Genomic DNA, 18,340 nt, shown 5'->3' on the forward strand with positions numbered 1-18,340 from the left:
AGGCTCGCGGGTCCCCCGGAGAAAGGGTCCCAGGGCAGCTACAGCTCCGCTCGGTGCAGAGGGGGATTTGTGTGTGTGTGCGTGCGTGTAAATCGCGTGAGAAGCTGCTACAAGCTTTGATAAGGACTGTTGGCAGCTCCTGAGGCTATGCGAGTTTTGGTTGGCCCAAGTCGCATGAGGAATAGGGTGAGGACAGCCTCAAAAAAAAAAAAAAAAAAAAAAAAAAAAAAAAAAAAAAAAAAAAAAAAAAAAAAAAAGCAAGCCAGTTTTTCTCACTTCAGAACAACCCACCAGCCTTCTCCCTCTCTTTCCCCTAGTAGGCAGAATCTATTTGCATGAAAAAACAACCATTTAATGTCATTTAATGTTGCAGATATTAGACATATCAAAATAAATGTTTTTGAGAAATTTTCAGGTGTGTGGTTAATGCAGCTTACACCTTAGAATGTGTTTAACTCTTTTATAGCATATAAGCCAAATTCTGTCTGCTACATTAGTGTGAACTGTATGCAACTCCAATTCCTCAATATAAATGCGTATGAGCATACAATAGAAATAAGAGCACCCTGAAATAAAAGCTGAAATAAATGCTCTTGTTCATTAGCTTGTTACGAGATTCACAGATGTTATCCCATAGAAAATGCAATGTTGTGGAGTGTTGGGTAGGCAGGAAAAATCCTTTGTTTTAGTCCTGAGCTCTATAAACATGTACATCATGCAAGTGTGTGTGTATATTAACACACACACTTGTCTTTTATGTTCTTTGTTTTCTTTTGCCTGGTGTATCAGGTTTAAATGTTTTACTTGTGCTTTCAAGGCCCTAAAGTACTCTGACTCAGACTGCATGTCTGTCATTAATGTCTTGTAATTTCACCTTGTTTCTCAGTAGTGTTCCTATTTTGCCCTCTCTCTTATCCCTCTTCTGTTTTCTAGTAGTCTGCCTTTATCTATGGAATTCCCTTCTTTTCTATTACCTAGAAGAAAGAATTTACATCGCTTCTAGCACCCAGCAAACTGTTACAGATCCATTAAGGTAACTATGTCACCTAATTGAATAATTCCAATAACACAAGATCTCGTTATTATAACCTTTGTCCTTAAAAATGTGAACTAATATAATCCAGCTGCTAAAATGGATCACAGCCATTAAGTTTTCCTAATGATCATGACTTACTGTGCTTCAGAAGAGCAGTCAAAGGTGGCCTCTGGGATAAGTGATTTGTTAGCATATGATACTTGTGTTTCTGGGAGGACTCCAATTTGCTTTGGAGCTGTGAAAATTGTGCCACCCAAAGTGCCATGCCTAATGAGCTCTGTTCCAACCAGCTGAGCCAGCTTCCCTAATTTGTTGGGACATAAGTAAAGTGCCAGGCTGAAGTCACATCATGAGAGCAGTATTACCACATAGGGATCTAATAATGGCATTGCAATGGAGTCTTTCACCTGCAATTTAACCCTGATACCCACCTGTCTCTCCTTCCCCTTCTTGCCCTCTCCTATGGCAATGATCAACATCTGTCATGGTCTTTATTTCCACAATGTAATTTTTTTTAAAGAGCTATGCAAAGGAGAAGATCAATAAACCCCTCTGTATTTCAAACAGCTGTAGTTGGAATGACTTTTGGCAACAGTTTTCTAAATTGTTGATAATTTGGCATGAATGCTAAGAACAATCTGGACTCTTTAGAAATGCTGGAATGCTTTAAAATCTGAGTGCACACGCTGTTTCCATAAAAAAAAAAACAACAAAAAAAACCCACCAAAACAAAACAAAAAACCAAAAAACCACTTATAATTCTGTGTCCAGAGGTCAGCTTGGTTGAATACAATCTTGGGTATCATAGGTTGAAATTGTTTAGAAGTATTCTGATAAAACTAAAAAACTAAGCCAGAGTTTCTAACTGGTTTTATTGGCTAAGCAGACTCTTGCCATTATTCCATTCAAGAATATGTGTGACACATCTTCCAAGATGGTAAAAAAGGATCCACACCGATACCCATAACCTTGGAGAAATATATTTGACATAAGAGATGGTGTTCTCTTATGTGTTCTCTCCACTAGAACAGGATGTGCCAGTCCTCTGCAGGATGGAAGTAATTGAAGGATGGCTCTGTGGTTTACCCCTGGAGCCAGCAGATATCGCCTGGATTTAAGGGGTAGGTGTGCTTTGCTCTTTCACTGCACTGAATTTGTTGCCCACTCACTACAGGTACTCTTAAGAAATTTGCTGCCACATGGCCCTTTTACCATCGCAAGTTTTTAATTTGACCAATTGCATAAAAGATAAAATATTGCCGATAGGAAGAATCCTCTTCTTCGTGGTAATTCCATGCAATTTCTCTTCAAAGTTAAGAAATAATAATACTACTAAATAATGTCTTAGATGCTGAAATTACTGAGGTCAAATCTTTCACTCAAACTCCTGCACAAGGGTGCAATGTTGAATGTTTATTAACCTTTACATATTGTTTGTGTACAGAATGTCATTTCATTTATTGCTTTCTAGTAAACTTCTTGGCTAGAAATAAGTCTTTTTTTCCTTTCCTTTTATGTCTGTGGTTCCTCTTCCATTTCTCTCCATTTATTAAGTCCGTGGCTTATACTGTGCTGCTCCTCATAGACCACAGTGGAATCCAAGTGAAGGAGCTCCAGGCTGTTTAAATATATTTTTGTAGAGGAGACAGAAATATGACCTCTCAGACATATGTCACCCTGTTCTTCATTTTTTTGTTACCATGTTCTCATTCTCTGCAAGGTGTTATTCAAGTTCCTATACAGACCAAATGGTATCACTCTGGGAATGAATTATCAGGCAATGCGTGTAGCAGGGCATACAAACACAGCTAATCAGCATGCGTGTTTGGTATGTAGCTCAGTGCATTTCCCCAGCTTTTACTAAGAAGAACAGGTGGAATACAAAACTAGAGAAATGCCACAAATATCCAGCTTTGCATTGGGTAATTAAAAGACAACTTTCAGGTCACATACTTAATGTGGTGTATGTTTTTTTCATTAACAAGAAACTTACAGCAAGTATGAAGGAGTTTTCCATGTCCAAGAGGCTTATTCAAAATGCATTTTCTGTATTTTCTCCATGCACGTATTATGTTGAAAGGCATAAATTACTGCATAAGAGGAGCTTATGCAGCTATGCTGCATTTTGGATATTACACCTAGCTGTGTATACAAAAGATTTCAAGACATAGACTGACTGCCAGAAATATCTAACTAACTAACTCAGAGGGCAAGAAAATGAATGAATAACAGGCTTAGAGGTTTGCCAAAATGCATTTTTAGGGGACGACATCATATCAGCTCATGGTAGTGAGTGGCTAGATTATTTTGTTCACTCAGGACAACAGCAGAACATGCACAAAAATGTAATGTACTTGGGCCAAATCAGAGAAAACCAGGTACATCAAAGTAAAGTACAAGAAAATAGTTGTCAAAATATCTTTTTCACAGTGCTTGTACTATATGTTGAACATGTCATGACTTTCATGGTGAGATTTGGAGTGAGACACTAAAACAAATAGTTCTGTTTGCCTTTTCAAAAATAGCAGGCAGGATAGAGAAAGCAATAATGTGGGCTTTTTGAAAATACAAGCAATTGAAGTTAGTAGTATTGTCATAATAGAAGTGACAGTTGATGAAAATAAAAGGTCTTTGTTAGCTTAAAGAGGACTATACAGTGAAGGCTAGATCACTTTGCTTTATAAACTAGAAAAGGGAAGTCACTGGAGATGATAAAAAAGATGCAGAGAAACTTGCACAGTGCAATTTCCTGATTCTTGAGAATGTCTAAAAAATTTTTGTGGAATTATGTGTCAGAACATGTGCGAGGATGTGATAATAAATGAGACACAGAGAGATGGTGACTGGTTTTTGGATTGCCTCTAATTGACTTTAGAGAAGGAAGGTTGAAAGAGATTCCTGTCATTTTTGAAACATCTACTACTACTGAGAGAAAAATTTTGAAGTTAAGAAAATAATGTAGTACCAAATATCTAGAGAAGAGGTTAAGAAAATAGCTGCCTAGGAAACTAAGGACAAAAGATTTGGAAATCCTCTCCTGAGCAGCTATTCAGAGAGGATTTCTAGCTCTCCAGCATGCCTTTCCTTGATCAAATTACCTCTGCCATGCTCAACATTAATTCAGTCTGTATCTCAGGCATCACAGTGATAAATATTTCAATCCATTGTCCTGCATATAGACCATATAAATGAGGAACACTTAGCTACTCACGTTTCCCCTTAGATACTTAATTCTGTTAAAAAATAAAAAAGCTTAAAGCAATTAAGGTAACACAAGGTTCAATGAGGATAGAAGCATTATTAATAAAAATAACTTTTAAAAAGTTACTAGGTAAGGGAATTTGGGGTTAATCCCATTCTTGAAAAGCAATAACATATTTTAAAAAATATAGTCTGCTGGAAGAATGAGAACATGAGCATGAGGCCTTGCTAGGAAGGCAGTTCTGCAAGGTGTTAAAACTTTTCAAGGCTTGAGACAGGCGCTAAATGAATAAGGAAAGATTCAGTGTTAAAGCATGCCCTGCCCTTTCTCTATCTGATATAATTATAGGAGAACCTTTAAAACCCTGTATTTGGCACTGTCTTTAAACACCACAGCAGTACGGCAGCTGGCAGCAAAACCAAAACAAAAATATGTGAACCCCTCCCATGCCTCTTGCAAGTCTGGCAACACACTATATGCAGGAGTGACTGTCTTCCCTATTAATTTGGTTATCAACCCATCAAGCACAGCAAATATCTATATGTTTGCAAAGAAAATATTGTAGGCTTATAATCAAATTGTAAAGGGCTTCCTAAAAAGCTGGGGTGAGCAATTAAAGTCACACTAGCCACCAAGTACAGTAACTTGAGTTTCATAGGACTGGGTAATTGTAGTGCAAGTGACTTATTGTCTGTTTCTTTAAAGGATTATAACCACAGAGTTAAATGGATTTTGATATTTGTTTAAATCATGGAGTCTTATTAATTAGCTTATTTACTAGATACTACTAATGTGCTTTCTTTGAGTACTATCCAGTTGAGAAGAAATATTGTTTTGATTATGTTTTAACCTTTAAAAGAAAGAACCAAAAAAGACCAAAAACAAACCCAACAAAAAAAAAAAAAAAAAAAAAAAAAAAAAAAAAAAGAAAAAAAAGAAAAAAAAAGAGAGAAGCCCCATAAAACTTTTATATTAGCAGGGGCAACCATGAAAAGAATCAGTCTTCTTATTCTGCTCTCCAGTTTTATGTATGGTCTGATGGTGATAGATGGTCTGATTATCTTTCAAGCTAGTCTTTTGGCTCCCTCCATTTTTTATACATATAGTCAGTGTCCAGGTGCATCACTTTGTGGTAGTCCTGTTTTAAGAAAAAGCTATCATATACTCTCATTTTTTTTTTTAGATGGGGAGGATTATTTTTTGCTGCAGAGTGATTATAAGATGTGTGTTTTAGAGAACATTTACTACTACTGAAAGAAAAGGTTTGGAGTAAAAAAAATAATGTGCAAAAACTTGGAAGTGATACATAAAACTTGTAGTATGCTATAGATTAACAACTGGGCAGAATAATGAGGTAATCAATCCAGAAATAACAAGTGAACCAAAAGTGAAATAAAAGGTATGAAAAAGGCAGTAAAAAACTGATGAATTATGTAGTTTCTATAAATTATCACATTAAATGAAATTAAGAAATGAGTCAAAAATCTCAAATGTTAGCACCATGGCACTTTTTCTTATAGGAAGTTTATTTTTTTTTTTTTTGATTAAAGAATGCCATATACAAAAGGAAGTTGTTATTGGATTAATTCCATCCTGAAGTAAACCAGGCAGAAGCCGGCAGCAAAGATAGTTTAACCTTATTTCATTTTATATGTGCACATAGAAAAATATTTTGAAGATTGTCCCATATGTCTTTGAACTGGAGAAAATAAAAAAAAAATTACAGGAAATGTTTAATTGTTCTCATGCATGTATCTATCTATCACATCTATCTATCTATCTATCTATCTATCTATCTATCTATCTATCATCTATTTCTAATGTATTAATCTAGAGCTAATGATCATTGTTCAACAATCTCCAACTAAGTGAAGCAATGCCAAGCTATGAGGCACCTGGTCCCAGCTGGTTGACTCAGATAACTCAGTTGAGGCCTTCTATACATAAGTTTTTGTTACATTTAATTGAGGAGAATGAGGTGTGTGTTCTGAATGGGAAACTTTTCTGCTGGGCTTCTTAGAGCTTCTGAGTACGAATGTTAAAGATCACATATGACTTATGAATAAGCCTTGTACTTTGGATATCTGTTCATTTGGCTCCTCAACATCAGTGTGTAACTAAAAAGTAATATCTGACTATTTAAAAGACATACTAGTGGCGTCAGAACCATTACAGCATGCACAATGTGGTTAGACTGTGAAACCCGTTGCCATAGGGTGTCATATCATTTTAAGCAAGTTCAAAAAATTATCAATTAAATTTACAGAATCACATAATAAGCTGAGTTGGTAGGGACCCACAAGGATCATCGAATCCAACTCACAGCCCTGCTCAGCACTATTTCCAAGAGTCACACCGTGTGCCCAAGAATATTGTCCAAACACTTCTTGAACTCTGTCAGGCTTGGTGGTCTGTCCACTTCCCTCAGGAGCCTTCCAGTTCCAGTCCCCAATCACCCTCTGGATGAAGAATCTTTTTCTAAAATCCAACCCAACTCTCTCCTGGCACAGCTTCGAGCCATTCCCTTGGGTCCTGCCACTGGTCACCAAAAGGAGAGATCAGTGCCTGCCCCTCCTCTGCCCCTCACAAGGAAATTGCATTGATGTCTCTCCTCAATCTCTTTTTCTCAGGCTGAAATGATGACTGCATTATCTTTCGGGTGTTTTTCATTACCTCCCAGAATAATCCTCTCCGTAACTTTACCAGGCACTGAAGTGAGACTGACAGGCCTGGTTCTTGGGTCTTCCTTCTAGACCTTAAAAACTGAGGCACACTCTCTGGATTTCCAAGAATGCTCAAAATCATTGAGATAGGTTTTGCAATGACATCAGCAATTGAATTTTCTTGGCAGAATCCCTTCAGACCCAATAGATGTGTAGGGATCCAGATGGAGCAGCAGATCCCGCAGAGTTTCAGGGTTGATTGGGAGTTGATAATCCTTGCAGTCATGGTCCTCCAGTGTGGGGGTCAGGGGTGAGAAAGCCATCTCAGGAATGCCCTGGGAAAGCACCATTGTCTAAGTCAGGAGAAATTAATTCCTTTCCCTTGATTGGAATGCTGTACTCCCTTTCCCGTCCAGATCATCCTGTACCCTTTGTATCTTTCATTAGTTACTCCTGTGAAAACTTTTCCCCTCCCATCCCCCTCCATGTAGCTGTGCACAAGAACTGTAACTTTCCCCAAAGACGAGGCACTCACCCTGCGGTCCTTCTGCTGGTTGTTACCCATCCCTGCTGTCCCTCCGACTCTCCGTCCGTCCCTCAGCCTACCCTCCGTGTTTTCCTATCCCTTTTGGACCCTGCAATAAATCAGTTGAAATTGTCCAGGACTCGAGTTGCCCTCCTATCTGGTGAAGAGAAACATCTAGCCGGGGTCTAGTGGGTGAAAATCCTGACCCCTGCACTCCAGCTCAGATCCCCTTGTTCCATGATCCATGTTGAAGGTAGAGGCAAAGAATGTGTTAAACACCTGTGCCTTGTCTGTGTCCAGGTTTGTGAGGTGACCATCCTGTCCCTGTAAAGGGCTGATGTTATTCTACACTGCCTATTGTCTTTAACAGATTTGGAAAAACTTTTTATTGCCCCCCACGTTTCTGGCCAGCTTCAAATATGCTTGAGCTTTGGCCACATGAATTTTCTCCCTGGAAAATGGAAAGCAGCACCTCTCTGTTCTTCCTGTGTCACCTGACCTTGCTTCCACTGTGCATATGCCTTCATTTTTCCCTTATTTACAGAGAAGATTCCTGTTCCTGTTCAGCCAACTGGGTCTTCTGCCTAGAACTCCAGCATTTGGGAATTGCATGCTTCCATGCCCTTAGACACAAAACCTACCATCACTGAAGGTGAGATCGCAAAATGTGGAAGATTACAACATATATATATATATGTGTGTGTGTGTTCTCATATGTTCTGATGACTGTCAAAGACAGGATTTTAGAATATATGGATTCAGAATGCGTAAAATCCTAGTTTAGGCATTGTGACAGTACTATAATGTTTATAAAGTTAAGTAAATCTATTCCACAAATTTTTTTTTTCAGAACGCTTTTTACAGATATAACATTATTTTTGAAAAATGCTTGATTAAAAAAAAATCTAATTTAGGTATATTTCATTCTGTCCTCTCTATATCAATATGCACTCAATAATCAATGTATATTTGAGTGTGTTTATACAAATATACATAGGTGGCATATCTTTCTATATCTAGGAAAGAGGCTGGTTCTCCATTTCATTTATTTCTATTTGAATAATAAATTAGGCCATTATGAAATACCCAAACTGGTACAAGCTGGCAGAAGAGCAACAGTATTTATAGGGTGAGTTTATGTTTTCTTTTCTGGCTTAGGTGACATTATGTGGGACTGAGAGAGATCAGTGTCAAGGAAAGCATATGTATGCTCATCTCAAAGAGCATTTTGATGAACTAATCTGATTCCATACCTTTAAAAATTGTTCTTGTTTAAATGAGAAAAAAAGAAATTTAGTGTGTGATATTTTTACACTTTACACAGTAAGAGTTTTTGTTTTTTCTCCTCCTGGATTTCATGAGAATAAGGCCAAGCCCATAAGTCCAGTTTCTGTGTGATTCTAAATGAATTTCAGTCAAGCTGCAGGTATTTACTAGCTCTTGTGAGAATTTGGTATGATCAGATTCCACAACCTAAAGACGACTTAACCACAGAGTTTATCATATGGTTTTAAACAAGAGAAAACCAGTATTTTGGTTTTGGAATGACGGAAAAGAACGACATTGCTTTTAACAGACTTTCATACATGTGTTATTTTCAGAAATTATAGGGGTACAAGACATTAAAAACATACTTAAAAATATTCTGTGCCTCTGTAAAGCCAATTACCTTACTCAAATTCTGTAAAAAAATGAGTATTCTTCATAAAGAAGAATAATAATAGTACCATAACTCTTATTATCATGCTTGTTATTATCAATAGATTCCTATAGATATTAATTTATTTTAATTTGTACTTTTTGCTTTTACAAGTAAATATGGTTATTTCTTTAATAGGAATATGGTAGAAATATGTTATCTTCAAGTCACTTACATAGGGGCTTCCCAGAAATAAGCCACAACTAAACTCTATATATGTTGAATCAGAGGGCTCCAGTAAGTATGAAGTCTACTGCTAGGGCTGAAGCCTTCTGGTTTCCTTTTTGCAATTTTGCTAAGGTCATGTTTTCACAGCGTTAAGCGTGTAGATGGAGCATTTGTTTACTCAAAGTTTTCAGTGTACCTTCTGTGTATGAAGAGTGAGGGTGGATCTTGGCACCACTGTGGGGTTTTTTTTCCGTATCTGTTTTGGCCTTTTTTTTTTTCTTTTAGTTTCTGGGCTCTAGCTCAGAGTTACTAACCACATCTGGCATCTGGAGCAGATAAAGTTCAAGGCAGGATGTCTCAACAACGAGCAAAGATGTCCAAAAATTTAGAGAGTAACTATGTGCAAATTCAAAATCATATACTAGGAATCAAGACTAATCAAATATTGCGTGACTAAATGTAATCCAATAAAGCTAAGATACACATGAATTATTTTATGCTGATTCACTTAAGCCTATGACTAATAAGGCAGAATTGACACAGGTTAATTAACACAGTAGCAAACTCAAAAGAGAATGACAGCTGAAGAAATCAGCAAACTTTGCAAAAATATCAGTAACTGGGAAAACACTTTGCTTAACACTTAATTTATTGCACAAATTCATTGCATAGTTTCCTTCTATTGCTCTGAGAACGAATAATCAGCCTAAACAATCAGAGATGTGTCTATACTAGCCTTTTGCCCTACATCTCTCAACCATTAGCGCTAGCGAGGAGGCAGTCCTCATGGCAGCTGGTCCAGCACCCATAGCTCCTGGCACGCAGATGTCTTGGGAGTCAAAGGCAGGGTCAAAGCTTTCCCAAGCAGCTTGCTGAAGTTTTTCATTGTACTGTTCTAGTTCAAATCAAGATACAGAGGGTTTCAGGCCAAGATTCACAAAACTATTATAGTGCCAAAAGTGGATCTGTAGATGGTTGCAACTTTTAAACCCAAGACTGTGATTCTCGAAAGTCCTGCTGAAACATGTAAGGGACTATATTTTTGGTGGCAAAACTCCTCTAATGCAAAAGATTCCATAAGTTTCAGTGACTGCCATCTTGCTAGGATTGAAACTGGTAGCTGTTTGAAACTCAAATGCCATTATTAGTCTGAAAAAATTGGGTTTTTCTGTTAATGTCTTTACCTGTGTAGCTTCACATTAACTTCAATCAAAATATAGATCCTTTGACCACTTTTTAAAACTTAAAATAAGAGGTGGTAAAGGTGATATGTCTTCTCTTTTGCTGAATACCTGAACAATTAAAGCATTAATATTAATAGAATATGGGGCTAAAGGGGTTCAAGAGTTTCTATAAAATGAATGAATGGAAATCCATATCTCCCTAGAAAGTGTCTTACCACAAGGCTGTGAGTCTGTACAGTGAGACTGGTTTTGGTGTGAGGGAATGCTCTTCTTTTGAAACTAGGGCACTTTAAGTAGTCCTCCAGTGGTTGCTGAAGTATGCCTGTGTATTTTAAACTAAGTGATCATTATATGTAGCTGCAGAAACACCCAGGCTTATGTGAGATATTTATGCTATTTGTTTATATGAATACCAACATGATTAATTTAAATTCTAGACAATGTAATTTTTTGCAAATAATCCTGTCTCACCCTGTGGGCTTAAAAAAAATCCTGCAATTATTAACTCCAAATATAAATGGAAAATTCCAGCAGAAAAGTCAATTTATTGTAACTGTGGATTAAATTTTGCATCTAGATAGTGCAAAATTAGTCTTCAAGAAAAAAAATAGAGAAGTAAAGCAGAAAGATCTCCTAGTCTGTCGAATTCTTACATGGGATAGATTCTGGTCATTTAACCTAGTTGTATCAGCAGGAGGTGTCATTTATTTTGACATTAACTAGTTGTGACTAGTTAATCCTTAATAAGGATTATTTTTGCCAAAAATTAGTTAAATAAATACAGCTGAGTAACAACCCACTTCGAGACAGCTGTTCTCTTTGTTTTTCTGGCATCAGCCAGCATTTTTTGGTCACTGAATTGAAATGAATTTTCAATTCTGTGATTATGAAAGGCATATGTAGTCAGAATGAAAGTAAAATAAGAAAAACAGGAGTAAAAAGAGAGAGACTGAAAACGAGAAAAGTAAATAAACACACAGTATGTGGTAACTACAATTTAGTATACCATAAATGTGAAATACAGATGGAGTATCCTGTGACAGGGAAGTTGCAACTAGACAGCTGCTTCTTCCAAATTTCCAAAGAAAAAGAGATTCACAAATTATGTCAAAATGTTTAAGAAATTAGACTATACAAACATGTCAGAAAATGTCAAATTCATATTCAAATTTTAGCAACTTAATTTTTGTGTTTATAGACTGTTTTTAGTACAGTCACTGTCAAATAAACAATAGTCAATAATAATACAGATTTGCACCATGATTTTTTTTCCTTTAGAGCTGTCCCAAGAGAAGGTACGTCACAGACTGTCTATGTGTACTAATAAAGAAAGCAAATAGCCCAGCTTTTGAGCAGTGGCTGTTATGGCCATCTTCTGTTCCCTAAGAGTTATTCACAGAAAGCCTCAAAATAGTTATGTCTCAAAGCTAAAGTATTGAACTAAATCTTTGCGGTGCACTGTATTCTGTGAGACATCTATTACCTCATTGTAGTGATAATGGTGGCAAGAATTCTGTTGCTTAAACATTGGCATCCATATAATTTTATTTGCTTTAAGGAGTAGTAGATACCCACTGGTAGATTTGATGTAGAGCATTCAAGAAATGCAGATTTTCTGGAGCAAGAGTGAAAATGTAACCATGCAGATAACCATGAAACCCAAGTCTGTCCTATGCAACAAGTGGAGGTTTCCTGTATGCAAATTAGCTTCTCTGAGGCATAAAAACTGTCATATCCTCTTGATAGTCTTTACAATCCTGAGATCCAAGAATTACTCTGAGGTGACAGAGCATATAGGTGCATGTGTACGTGTGTCATACATATACATGGGTGGAGACAATGAGTTAATGAGTTCATGGTAGCATGAAATGTTTGAGACTACATAAATGATTAATTCTTTACTCATTGTGAAACAATTGTAGATTAAGGCTTGTGCTCTGTCACCTCAGAGCAACTCATTCTAAAGGCATCCTAGCCATGGAACAATATAAGGTGATAAATAAAAAATAATTTAAATATTTTTGTGTCATACCAGGATGTTTACAGCCAGCAAGTATGAAATGAATTATTGCTTCAGGATGACTGCAGGAAGATGGTATAATTGTATTTGGAAGATGGAAGATTTAAAAAAAAAAGTTGCCTCTGGCACATGAGAGTCTGTTTTTCATTTCAGTTTCCTTAATGAATTTATTACTAGTGTGTAATTTAGCTGTAGTGACTATATGCTATTAGCTGCTAAATAGATTCTTTGCAGCACAAGTACATTCACGTGACTATTCACTTACATGTCTTTAGTAGGATTTTAGCTCCTCAGTTTGTTCCTAAATGTTAACTTTTTTGTATCACCACTGAATAAAGAATAGATTTTGTAATCAGTGAAAGAATACTTTGAAGATCAGATCTCTGAGGTTTTATGAATCTATTTTGCACTTTGCAAATAGTTTTCACTAAAGCTGGTCCAAATTTTTCATGAGTAGAATTTTTTCCACATTAAATACTGGTAAACCAAAGCCACATAATTTGTACTGGCTTCAGAAAAAATTCCAGTAGCATGCTCAAGCTAATTGAAAAATATGTTGCCTATTTGGTACCATGGTGGTTTTACTGTTTCATTCTGATTTGACTTCAGGAACTTCTCTTGCACATTATTGCATGTGTCTGTTGACTTTGTGAGCACATACTGATGATACACCTGGCTCAGCCTGGAGAGGACGAGACTGAGAGGTGATCTCATCAATGTATATAAGTGTCTGAATGGAGGGTGTCAAGAACCAGTCCCTTCTCCGTGGTGCCAGGCAGCAGGGCAAGAGGCCACAGGCAGGCACTGGAACATAGCTTTTCACATGAACATGAGGAAGGACTTCTTTTCTGTTTGGGTTACTCAGCGCTGGAGCAAATTGCCCTGTGAGGTGGAGTCTCTCTGGAGATATTCAAAGTTGTTTGGACACAATTCTGAGTAGCATGCTCTAGAGGATCCTGCTTGAGCAGGGAGGCTCCTGGAGGACATCCAGTGGTCCCTTACCTATTCTGTAACTCTGTGAAACTGCAATAACACTTAAGTCTGCCCCTTGCTGTAGCTGTAAGATTTTCCAATTGCAACTGTGTCTATTTTCAGTGGTGAAGGGAAGGGACTGCCCAGAGGAGCAGGAGAAGCAGTCTGTAAATGATTCTTTAGAAAAACAGATTGATTGCATACATAAGTGTACTGTTTGAATGACGAAAAGATGGATGACGACCTACTAATTTCCCTGGTCCCAAGAAAGAAAGGGAGCTACCTCTGATAATGCAATATTTTTACTTGATCTGGCAATTTCACAATTCCCAAAGCCACAAATTGTGTTTATGGTTCTAGGAACAGCAGTACAGGCTGTCCACAGCATTCCTCTGACCTTTATTTCGGAAGAAGAAACAGAAAGAAGTCCTCTACTTCTGGAACACTGCTAAGTGGAACAGTTAATCTGGAAGTTTTGCAACATGAATCCCAAGAATCAGTGATTGTGAATGACCTAAGCCAAACTCTGACGTAGAGGTACAACCCTTCGCTTTGAGAATGTTAATGATGTGGAAGAAGGCCATCTGTAATGAGCCTAGGATCACCTGAGAAATCTTCTTCAAAGTCTCAAATCTCAAATCTCTTTTCCCAGAGATTGTCAGTTAAGACTGTAATTGTGATCAACGTTCAATTACAGAAAGAATATTGTTGTGTTTGTTCACAGCACCAGGCTAGATGCATCCCTGATTAGGAGATGAGGTGACATATTACTTGATAGAAGTCATCTCCATTTGTAATTTTTTTAACCCAAAAATAATGAGTGGCCTTTTGATGGCCATGAAGATGTTTTGTCTGTGATCTGAAAAGGCTGGGGACATTAGGCATGACAAAACAAATTAAAAACAATCATAGAAGAAAGTATTCCCTAGAAGGTTACTTCAGGTGAAAAGGAGTCAAGCCCTTTGTCTGCTGGCAATGTCAATATAACATTTAACTGTTGCTTCTCATGATTTCATCAATTCATTCCAGCAGCATGGCTCAACACTTTAGCAAGTCTTTTCAGAGGCAGCAAAAATATCATTGCAAACACCCTGGAGCCATGAACTTCACCAGGTAATGTGTATGGATGCTGACCACAGTTGTGTTTTCCTCTAGGGAGTAGCAGAGACATTATATGCTTTGTTGCTGCTCCTGTCTTCACTGACAGGGTCCTGGTAGTCTTAAAAAGAGCATTTGCCAGGCCCTGTAGTGCCATGAGAAGTGAACTCCTGTACAGAGGTGATGTTGGCAGAGTGCAACTCATCATCTACCTTGTCCACAAGTGTCTGTAGGATGGCCCTGCCTCATGTATCACACAAATAAAAACATACTCTAAGGAGGACATGTCCAGGTGGTGCATTTTCTAACAGGTGAAGAATAAAATGCTCTCAGTGGTATCCATGGAAAAACACAGGACCGTGAGTGAGAAATCCTAAAAGTTTCTGCTGACTTTTTGGAACATGACAATAAAACTTCACAGGCAGAAAAAATGCTCACTTTTAGCATGAAAAAATAGAAGTTCTTAATATGCATGACCTATTTTCCAGGTGGATGATATTGTTTTAAACCCCAAAATATTATTTGGTCTTCCAGAAAACTGGTATTTCTATGCATTCAGGAGCCAGAACACTGATACATCAATTGTAACTTCTTTTCTTTCATCAGGAAGCAACAATGCAAGGGAAAAAGAGGTCCTGAAAAACCTGACAGACATCACTGAAATCTGTCTGAGTTCAAGACAATGTGAGTTCAAGACAATGTCCTCATCAGACTGATTCATCCTTTAAATTTGTCCTCAAAACCCTTATTGAACATTTTTGGTTGTGTCTTGAGTAGTATATCCTTCTTCTTAATCCTGAGGATGGAACCATTGGAATGGCATAAATAGATGTGTTCCTCGAAATCTTTTAACATAATAGTTCTTCTTCTGACTTTGATAAAATCACATATACTACTGTACTCATTGCAGCATACAGTTGTCAGCTGTCAAGTATATTAATGCACAACCCCTTAAATGTGAAAAAGAAAATAACAGCCACAATTATAAAAATGTTTCAGAGATACTAAATAAACCAAATTCACTTCTGAATGGTGTAATTAAAAGCAAATCTTCATGCTTACACTATCCTTATACAAATCATATGAATGATATGGTCTCAGGCGATTAGTCTTGTGAAACATTCTTTACAGAATTTAGCTTTCTTTTAATGCAAATTTAGTCACTACTTTGACAGGATAGCATTAATCTGTTGAGGATTCAGAACTAACATGCAATGTATTCAAATTTAAAAGAATATAAATACCTGATGCTCTTAGAACAGGCTGAACTGACTTCAGCTATAGATCTCTAGCTAAATCTACTTACTAAAGCATATTCTCTCAGTTAGAACAAAAGACAGATAACCTTCAAGACCTTGCAGAACTTTACAGAAAATAACAGGAACTAAAGTGTCTAAAATTGAAAACAAAGGTCTTGATGCTTGAGTAAATGTTCATTAAAAATATTTTAAAAAAGCACGTACTGACCCTCTTTGAGGAAGTTAGGAGTGTATTTCTTTGGGGGATGTCTGGAGCCAGAAGATATCTTTTGGCTTGAAGGCATACCAGAACACAAGCAAAGAGACTGAAAGGTTGCATTTTAAGGAAGTCAGATGCGTTGATGTGGCAGTTCTGAACAAAGTGGCCATTTTGCACAAAAATCCACACTGAATACAGAAGGTGTGGTATTGTAAATGCAGATTGTTTCTTTGGTGATGTGAAGAAAATGAAGCAAAGATCTAGGATGTGATCTGTGATACTAAAGTGTAAACTTCTAATATAAACTCTCAAAAGCATTCATCCTTATGTGGGGTATATTTTGCCCTTAAATTTGCTTGAATGCACAAGCAAACACAGCCTTGTTTTGAAATCGGTGTTGTTGCGCAAATTCCAGCTGATCGTCTGCAGTTTTAGAAAGAGCTGAAGTCAGTGCCTGAGGCACAGCTCCATAATATGTAATAGCATAATAACTAAATTCCATAAAGAATCAGATCAAACGGCCAATATGTTCCCCAGAGGCAGCAATGAGCATTTTGATGTAAGAAACAAGGCAGGGAGAATAGTTCTTTCCCTTTTATACACATAATGATCTAAAAAGTAAAGGAAAGCTTAGTTCAGTTCCCCGTTAAAAAGCATTATGTGTTCCCATGCCTCAGACAGTGCTTCCAAGTAAGAGAGTCATTCCTCGGCCATTGGGCAGATCTGGAAGCATCTGTCAAAGTGTCAAAATATGCAGCTGCAGGACATTGCAATGACTAAGATATGGAAAAGCAAAAAAGTTCTCTGTTTTGGCTGCTTAACCAGAAAAGTAAAAGAAAAACATATTTTCTATTAAATGGGTGTACTTTGTTTTTTGCAATACTGAAAAGAGCTTGATCCTTATTTCATTCCACAATTCTTAAACCCTTTGTTCAAAAAAAAAAACCCTTTGTTCAAAAGGAATGCTTTCCAGGTTTTGTCAGAAAAGCAAAAAGAGTGCATTCACAAATCCAGTGAGAGGTCACCTTTTCTTTTGCCAGGAGGTTGGGATAATCAGACATTGAATATAGTCTGGCATTTTCTATGAGGAATTTTTGAGATTTGAAATAATGTTCTTTACCTCCTGAAAGAGCATTCTGACTTCCTGGGTGTGGAATGGTTCCCAACTATTCCTATTACAGTCCATCTTATGGAAAGTGCAGAAAGAAAAGAGTGAGACACTAAAAACTGGAAGAAGAAGAGTAACTGTATTTGGTCATTGGGACATTCACTATAGAAATAGGCCCCTAGATTCTCATTTCACTGAAATACTATTGCTTGCAAGGGTAGGTAGAGAAAACCTTCCACTACTAAAGAAAGTTTATTTAAGAGGCAGGAGATGCAAATACTCAGCAAGTTTGGAAAATATTTTTTACAACTTTAATATCAAACAGACTTTTCTGCACAAGCTGGTGCTTGCTAGGTATGTGTTCAAATTTTGGGAAGTAAAAATTGTGTTTCTTTTTGCTCTTTCCTTTTTTTCTGAGGTATGAAAGCATGCAGAATTTTTAGTAAGTTCCTTGTATTCAGTACTTAGTTGTTAAACAAAAACCTTACCAAATTTTAAAAAAATTACCAGAAAAAAGAATCTAACCACTGTGTATTGATTTACAATATTTGTTTATATTTCTCTATACTTGGATGCTGCCAAGTTTGGCTTTTCTCTCCCTCTAAATGCTTATTATTGTATGTGGAAGTATTAAGCTTAATCCTATTGTGGTTAAATGAGAAGGTTTAGCAATTTCATTTCATGCCTTCAACTGTTCTTAGCCATGCATGCATGTCTCTTGCTACTGTTTGATCTGCTCAGGAGAGATTGGGTTCAGAACATCGTCTATATGGAGATTCAGCAGTTATGAACATATGATTTGGGGGTTGATAACAAAGATATTTGCTGTAAGATTGCATCTTCTTAGTGGTAAGTAGTTGAGGGAGAGAACAATAAAGCATTTTTGATGGTCACGTCATGGGTGTAAATTGCTCAAGGGATGGAGCCATGAAAAAAGGCAAATGAGACTGAAATATTTCCCTCCAGGAGAATTCCAGGGGAGCCAGTGAGCAGGACGATGGTGCTGTGGTCATCAGGAATAGTTAAAACTCCAGTCACAGATATGCAAAAAATTAAACTGAAACTAGTTCATTTTCAGAGAAGACTACAAGGGTGACAGCAGGAAAGGAGAAGCTAAGTAATGAAAGATAGTGGAAGGGTGTGATTTATTTAACTTTGCAAAAGGAAGGCTGAGAGGGGCTAAGACTGTTCTCCTCAAGGATAAAC

General features: G+C 37.1%; 1 long non-coding RNA gene across 3 annotated transcripts; it reads left to right on the forward strand.

The window, feature by feature from the left end:
• Window positions 1-153: 153 nt before the first annotated feature.
• LOC135299172 (uncharacterized) lies at window positions 154-16,605 on the forward strand. Of its 3 annotated transcripts, XR_010361219.1 has the most exons (5): window positions 154-186; window positions 934-1,033; window positions 7,972-8,079; window positions 13,831-14,007; window positions 15,175-16,605. It is a non-coding gene; the product is annotated as an uncharacterized LOC135299172 (long non-coding RNA). The 3 variants fall into 3 exon arrangements; XR_010361218.1 differs by having other exon boundaries at window positions 154-1,033; XR_010361217.1 differs by lacking the exons at window positions 154-186; window positions 934-1,033 and adding an exon at window positions 2,058-2,157.
• Window positions 16,606-18,340: the final 1,735 nt, after the last annotated feature.

The sequence above is a fragment of the Passer domesticus genome, chromosome 4 (assembly GCF_036417665.1).
Source record: "Passer domesticus isolate bPasDom1 chromosome 4, bPasDom1.hap1, whole genome shotgun sequence".
NCBI classification, from domain to species: domain Eukaryota; kingdom Metazoa; phylum Chordata; class Aves; order Passeriformes; family Passeridae; genus Passer; species Passer domesticus.